This window comes from Oncorhynchus gorbuscha, linkage group LG15 (assembly GCF_021184085.1).
Source record: "Oncorhynchus gorbuscha isolate QuinsamMale2020 ecotype Even-year linkage group LG15, OgorEven_v1.0, whole genome shotgun sequence".
Classification (NCBI taxonomy): Eukaryota; Metazoa; Chordata; class Actinopteri; order Salmoniformes; family Salmonidae; genus Oncorhynchus; species Oncorhynchus gorbuscha.
The window spans coordinates 52,866,640-52,873,368 of record NC_060187.1 but is presented as its reverse complement, the minus strand read 5'-3'; the positions used below and the strand labels follow the sequence as shown (position 1 = coordinate 52,873,368).

Below are 6,729 nucleotides of genomic sequence, written 5' to 3'. Positions count from 1 at the left end.
CACTCAACTTATTGTGGGAAGCTTGTGGAAGCCTACCCGAAACGTTTGACCCAAGTTAAACAATTTAAAGGCAATGCTACCAAATACACTCAATTAGTATGTAAACTTCTGACCCACTGGGAATGTGATGAAAGAAATAAAATATTTATTTTATCATTCTCTCTACTATTATTCTGACATTTCACATTCTTAAAAAAAAAGTGCTAATCCTAACTGACCTAAGAAAGGGAATTTTTACTAGGATTAAATGTCAGGAATTGTGAAAAACTGAGTTTAAATGTATTTGGCTAAGGTGTATGTAAACTTCCGACTTCAACTGTATATCTAATGCAAATAACTTTACTTGGCAAAGGAGGGTAAATAGGGGGTAGTTCGAGTTTACCCTCTACTATGTGTGGTCACAGTTCAAAAGGCTGACATCCCCCTAATTAAATGGCTATGGGTTCCTAAGGTTTAGCAGTGCAGGCTACTCATTGAAATGTATATTGCAAGTTGCAACATTGACTGTGACTTCGATTTGAACATAGTTTGAAGAAATAAACAGGTCATGAAATGAAATTTACATTGGGATGTATTCTATGTATTAATTCCCTCAATACAATAGACTGGAATTGGCTTGACCACAGACAACTTCTCCCATAATGACAGTGATCAACACTTTGTGTGAAGCGGTTTAGAGAGAGGCATTTCTTTAACAAAGCAACTGGATTCAAGTTAAAGTGAAGACAAATATTTCAAAAATGGTCTGAGGCCAGGGTAAGTCAATCTAAGGTAAAATCCTCTAAAACTACTAATTTGGATGACAGAAACGGTTTGTAAAGAAGACTAAAGTTGTAAAGAACACTGTAAAGATACAACCCCATCTCACACAACTTTGTCAAAATAGGCATCTTGATAAGAAACCCAACACCAGAGCAACATCTGCACAATAAAGGGACTCCAACTTTCCCCCATAGTAAATTCATGGGAACACTAGAAAACACTCCAACTTGTGTGTACTATCTACTAGTTTGTTTTTTGCAGCTGTCAGAGCTGTGGAGATTGTTAAAGTGGAGGTGTGTCACCACATGAATAGCGCCCTACATGCCATATTCAATGATGTATATAAACTCTGGACTGCTATTGGCTACAGTATTTCAATTAATGTTTATAGGACAAAATTACATGTATTTAAGTATTTTTCTTGTTGTAGTGGGGACAGTAACAGTCAAACTTTATCTAAAAATGTGTTTAGCTCATATAATATAATTTAAAATAATGCATTAAGGTGTCTAATAGAATTTTGTAATTCCTCTTTTTTAATTGGCAGTGGGGGAAGAACGGCAGTGGTAGAACATCAACAGACAAAAAAGCATGAAGCATTTCTGATTGCCCGTGTTGGTATGTCCTCTGTCACCACATTCTTCAAGAAGGTAGAGCCTTCCCAAGAAGAATATGATTTAGCTGTGCAGGAGGGTGTCTTTGCATACCACACTATGCGACACAATCATAGTTACAGCTCTATGGACTGCACAGCACAACTGACACGAAAGCTTTATGAGCCGAAGTTTACATATGTTAGGACAAAATGTGACGCCACAGTGAGTGGCACCATGGGCAACTACTTTGGTAACACACGACCTAGACCAGGTTGAATTTGTGACCCTGGCCATTGATGTGTCCAATAATGGACATTTAAAGCTGCTGCCAATTGTAGTCAGATATTGTAAGATATATGGTGGCAACACATCTGTGGAAACAAAACTGCTTGATTTTGTTGAATTGAAAGGAGAAACAGCAGAGGAGATTGCAGCTGAGGTCCTGGTGGTCATCCAAAAATGTAACCTGCAAAACAAAGTCGTGGCATTCTCTGCCGACAACACAAATACCAACTCTGGAGGACTGAATAAGGTCAATGTCCATATCAAAGTTAAAAATGCTCTGCAGCGGGAGGTGATTGGCTTAGGTTGTCCTGCCCACATCATTCATAACATGGCCAGAACAGCTTTGGATATGATTCCCCTTGATGTTGAGTACCTGCTCACAAAGATATTTTCACCGTCAAAGTAGAAAGACTGAAGAGCTTTTGTGAGTTTGTTGGCCAGGAGTACCATAACATTTTAGGACACAGCAATGTTCGCTGGCTGTCCATGCTTCCTGCTCTAGAAAGAGTGCTGTAAAGGAATGTGCCATTGAAATCCTTTTTTCTTCCTGAAGACAAATGCCCTGTTGTCCTGCGAACAATGTTCGAAGATCCACTGACTGAACTTTAGCTTGACTTTGTCCATGGAAACTTGACCGTATTCAGTGACACGATCAAGATGCTTGAAGGCCAGGACCGCTGTGCTGTGGAGTCAGCTGCGATTCTGAGAAACAGATGCAAAATTGACTGCAAGACGTGATGACAACTTCATTCCAGTTTTGGTCAGAGGACTTCTGAGAGAGCAAGAGGGAAATGGTTCAATGTCTAAAGAGAGCTTTCTCAAACCATCCCAATCATTCTTCACTACGGCTGTGAACTACTTGCAGGCATTGGGGAAAGCACATAGATAATCTAAAATATTTACATTGTCTTCTTTTAAAAAGGCAACCTCAGCGTGAAGAAATCCAGAAGGTAGCAGCCACACTGCAGGAAAAGTGCCCCAATGTGACCATCAATGAGGATGCATTGTGTGACGAGGTTACTGGCCTGCAAGAGTTCCTAAAGGGGGGGGGAAATCGCTTGAAGAATGGAAAACATCGGAGACACCGCTTAGTCAGAGATGGAGCACGGTGGTTACCCACTTCAAAGAGAATGACATCTCACACACTAACCTGGCTAGATTAGCATCTGTTGTCATGTGCTTACCTGGAAGTAATGCACCAGTCGAGAGCGTGTTCGCCAAAATGAATGATATATGGACATCAGCAAGAAATAGGTTCACTGTTCCTACCATCAAGGCCATGCTTATTGTGAAGACAAACTTCAACCTCCCCTGCCAGGAGTTCATGGAGAAGCTGGCCAAGACAAAGCAATGCTGAATAAGATACATTCTTCTGAGAAATATACAGATTAGGTTGGTATAGTTGGTAACTACATAATATAATCTCATCATCTTATTTCTTTATTATGTTAAATATTTCACATAGACTTGTCTTTTTCAATTTTTCTTTTGTGCTCTTATTCTACCCAGACTACCAGGACCACTGAATGGCTGTTCAGATCAGACAGTTCTGTCTTGTCTGTAGTGTTTCTGTAATATAGTTGTTTTCTCTATCAGTGTGCCTCTATCAGTGTACATGTTGTTATTACCATACATGAGATCCCCACATTGTAGCCTGTACATTTTAATCAAAATCAAATCAAATTTATTTATATAGCCCTTCGTACATCAGCTGATATCTCAAAGTGCTGTACAGAAACCCAGCCTAAAACCCCAAACAATGCAGGTGTAAAAGCACGGTGGCTAGGAAAAACTCCCTAGAAATAATAATAAATTCACTGATCATGTACTCTACCTTGGCAAATAAATGTGCAGTTCAGGTATGAATGTCTTTGAGATTCTTTTTCAGTCATATCCAATACCAGGAGTATCAACTACCAGTCTTTGAATTAACTCGGTGTCTGCATGTATGTATTACAATTATACACCTCAACAGGGTTTACCAATCTTGGTCCTGGGACATCAATGGTTACACATTGAAACTAGTAGACTAGAAACGGGTTTTAAATAGTTAAAAGCTGATTTGTAATTCATATATACAAAAAACAGTACACTACACTTCCTATGCATCATGTAAATAGTCTAAAACCAGTTCATCTCAATATCTAATGCCCTTCATCTGCATTGATCTGATAAACACAGGATAGGTGTAGTATTTCATCAAACTAGACATCATTTCAACCAGTAGAGAATGTAAAATGCTTTATTGAAAAGCTCATTATCCAAGTGTTATAAATACATTTACATTTAAGTCATTTACATGCATTATAAATATTATGAATTGTAATATTATAAATACAAGTTCAATCTGACCTTCAATGCACATCTGTTGTGCATTATAAAAACAGGAAGAAAGAGGTGGCGGGAGAGGTGTAAAAGACAAAGGGAAAGAGGTCAAACATAAGAGCAGGGAAGGCAGCATATGATTAATGAATCACAGTGCTACCTAAATATTCTCAGTTCATCACAATTACATAACCTTTGGGCTGTCGAGAGATACTCATCTTAAAAGCGGGTGAGATGGCGATGATAGGACTGGGGATTGGCATCCCCAGGATTGGCATCTCCATCTGCCTCTGCAGACGAGAGACAGATGGAGAGAGCATGTTTAAGCCTTGCTTTTATTCTAACGTTGTTAGTCATCAATCGGGAGGTGAAATGCAAAACTGACCTTGGATCATTAACCCTGGGACTACTTTATCTATATTTCAATGTAAAGCATCTCTTTAATAACACTTCCTGTTGATCTGACCAAGTGACCACTCACCTCTGATCATGCTGAGCCCTCCATGTAGCCAGTTCAAATGCAGGAGGGGTTCACCGACACAGCTGATATAACCTAGAGGATTTAGGGAGAAGAAGAGAAAGGGATGAAGTGAAGGAGAGTGACTTATTGAGAAAATAAGGTAGATAAAAGCGACAGTTTTCAACAGGAATCCTGGTGTGGCCTCACCTGGATCACCACACTAAGTGGCTGCAGAGTACTTTATGCTGAAAAACAATCTAGGGTAGTTATAGAAGTAATGAAGTGTCTTACTATTCCCCATGGTTGGCCCTCTTGCCTATTCTTTGAATGTGGAAGAAGCAACAGTTATACACCAGAGTCTGCTTACTGCACAACACCATCCATCAATCAGATTGATACATGAGTGTGGGGGTTATAGGGTGTCTAATTGTAAAAAAAAAAAAAAAAAACAATATGGGTGATTAAAAATAGCCTGTTTTGTTTTTGTACAGACATCATACCCTTAGCTAAACAGCACCCTCACCTGAGAAGTAGAAATCAAAAGGGAGAGCAACTGTGAATTCAATAACTGCAATTGACATAGCTAAGTAAATGGAAGAATACTCTGATTGCAATGTGAATGGCTCTTTTAGTGTGTTGCCAGGGAACAGCACCCTCTTCAAAGAATTAGGATGGATGGATTGCTTCTCTTGTTGCGTTGTTGGACCCAATACTTAACATCCCGCAGAGCAGCAGACTTCTACTCTGGCACACGGCGGCAAGCTGCAGATCCTCTCCTGGTCCTTGAGTCCATCCTCATTAAGTTATGCAGGACACAGGTAGCCTTCACACACCTGAATTCCCCCATGAGGCAGTCCCAGATGGCCCTGGTCACCCAACCTTGCAGTGCCCTATATGTAGGCAATCGTTTTGAAGGAATCTCCAGTTACAAGGTCTCTGTAGTAATATGGAAGACAATGTAATTATTAGACTTTTACATCACTGGGTCATTGTGGATTACTAAAGTATAATATCCTTTATAACTCATGAAAACAATGGATATCAAGATGCATGGGCACACATGTGCATGTATAGCATGTGACAATAACAGGATCATATCAAAGAATGAATAAATTAATAGATAAATACCACTTGAAGCTATGTAGACAGGCTTTCATAACTCTCTTTTATCTGAGGACAGAAAACCTTACAAGAAACAGACTTCATTATAGTCAAATTATACACAAAAGTACCTGCCCTAATCCAGAATAGCCTACTCTCTCACTTTGACAGTTGGGGCTGCTATCCCTTCACCCTCCATGGTTGTTAGCTAGGTACCAACAAATGCATTTTGAGTTAGTTTTTTACAGTGATAAATACATCAAGATACCGAGCTAATATGAGGTTAGGTAGCTGTTGATATTTAATTCACTTGGCTAGCTATCTATACAGTTGGCTGGATAGCTAGCTAGGCAACTAGCTAGTTCATTTAGCAGCTCGTTTGAGTTAGCCTGCACTGTGGCTAGTTAGCTAATAATACGTCGTTTAAAAAAAAAAAAAAAAAAAAAAATGTATTTACTTACTTGAATTGGTTCTCCCAGCCATGTAGACAATTGGAAACAGGGCAGCAAGTTTGTTTGTCACCAGCGCGTTTTAGAGGATATTACTATTGAGCTATGTACCCATGTAATAACCAGAACTTCATACAAACTTGCTATTCTGAATTCTTGACGTACAATCGAAAAGCTGCTATATGCTGTCACAATGGGCGGCCTAAGCCGCACACGGCAATTTACCACTATCTAGTATACATGTCCCGTTAGGCCTACTTGTAGCTAGCATTTCAGTTAATGTTAGTTACTTCTATGTCTTGAGACTGCTAGCTAACAATAAACAGACAGGGAGTATTCCAGACCCCCCTAAAAGTGGCTTAGCCCCCCTATTCATGAATATCTAGTGACGTCCCTGGTTGGGGGAGATTGTGCCAAGATGAAGGCGCGGTGGCTTCAAAACAGCGCCCCCTGTCAGTCATCTAATACATATATAAATGATTGCCATATTTCACTGTATTAATCAAACATTAGGCTACATGGTTTACTACTAAGGTATATCATATAACAATTATTTATTATATCTTCAAACTAAAGTGTAGACACACAGAGTGGGGTATTTTACTGTGTGGTTGGATACGCAACTATAGAGAGCAATAGTAATGGGAACATTAATGGTTTTGGGGATAAACGCCAGAAAAAGGTATGTTGTTAACACAGACGTTTTGTTTACGTTTTGTTCTGTGAGATAATATCATCAGCTAACGTCACT

The 6,729-nt window shown here is 39.4% G+C and overlaps 1 long non-coding RNA gene across 3 annotated transcripts; it reads right to left on the bottom strand.

The window, feature by feature from the left end:
* Positions 1-3,867: 3,867 nt before the first annotated feature.
* LOC123996333 lies at positions 3,868-6,373 on the bottom strand. Of its 3 annotated transcripts, none has more exons than XR_006831960.1 (3): positions 5,557-6,373; positions 4,450-5,364; positions 3,868-4,258 (listed from the first exon to the last, which is right to left on the bottom strand). It is a non-coding gene; the product is annotated as an uncharacterized LOC123996333 (long non-coding RNA). The 3 variants fall into 3 exon arrangements; XR_006831959.1 differs by having other exon boundaries at positions 4,450-5,737; positions 5,991-6,373; XR_006831958.1 differs by having other exon boundaries at positions 4,450-6,373.
* Between the last annotated feature and the right edge of the window lie 356 nt (positions 6,374-6,729).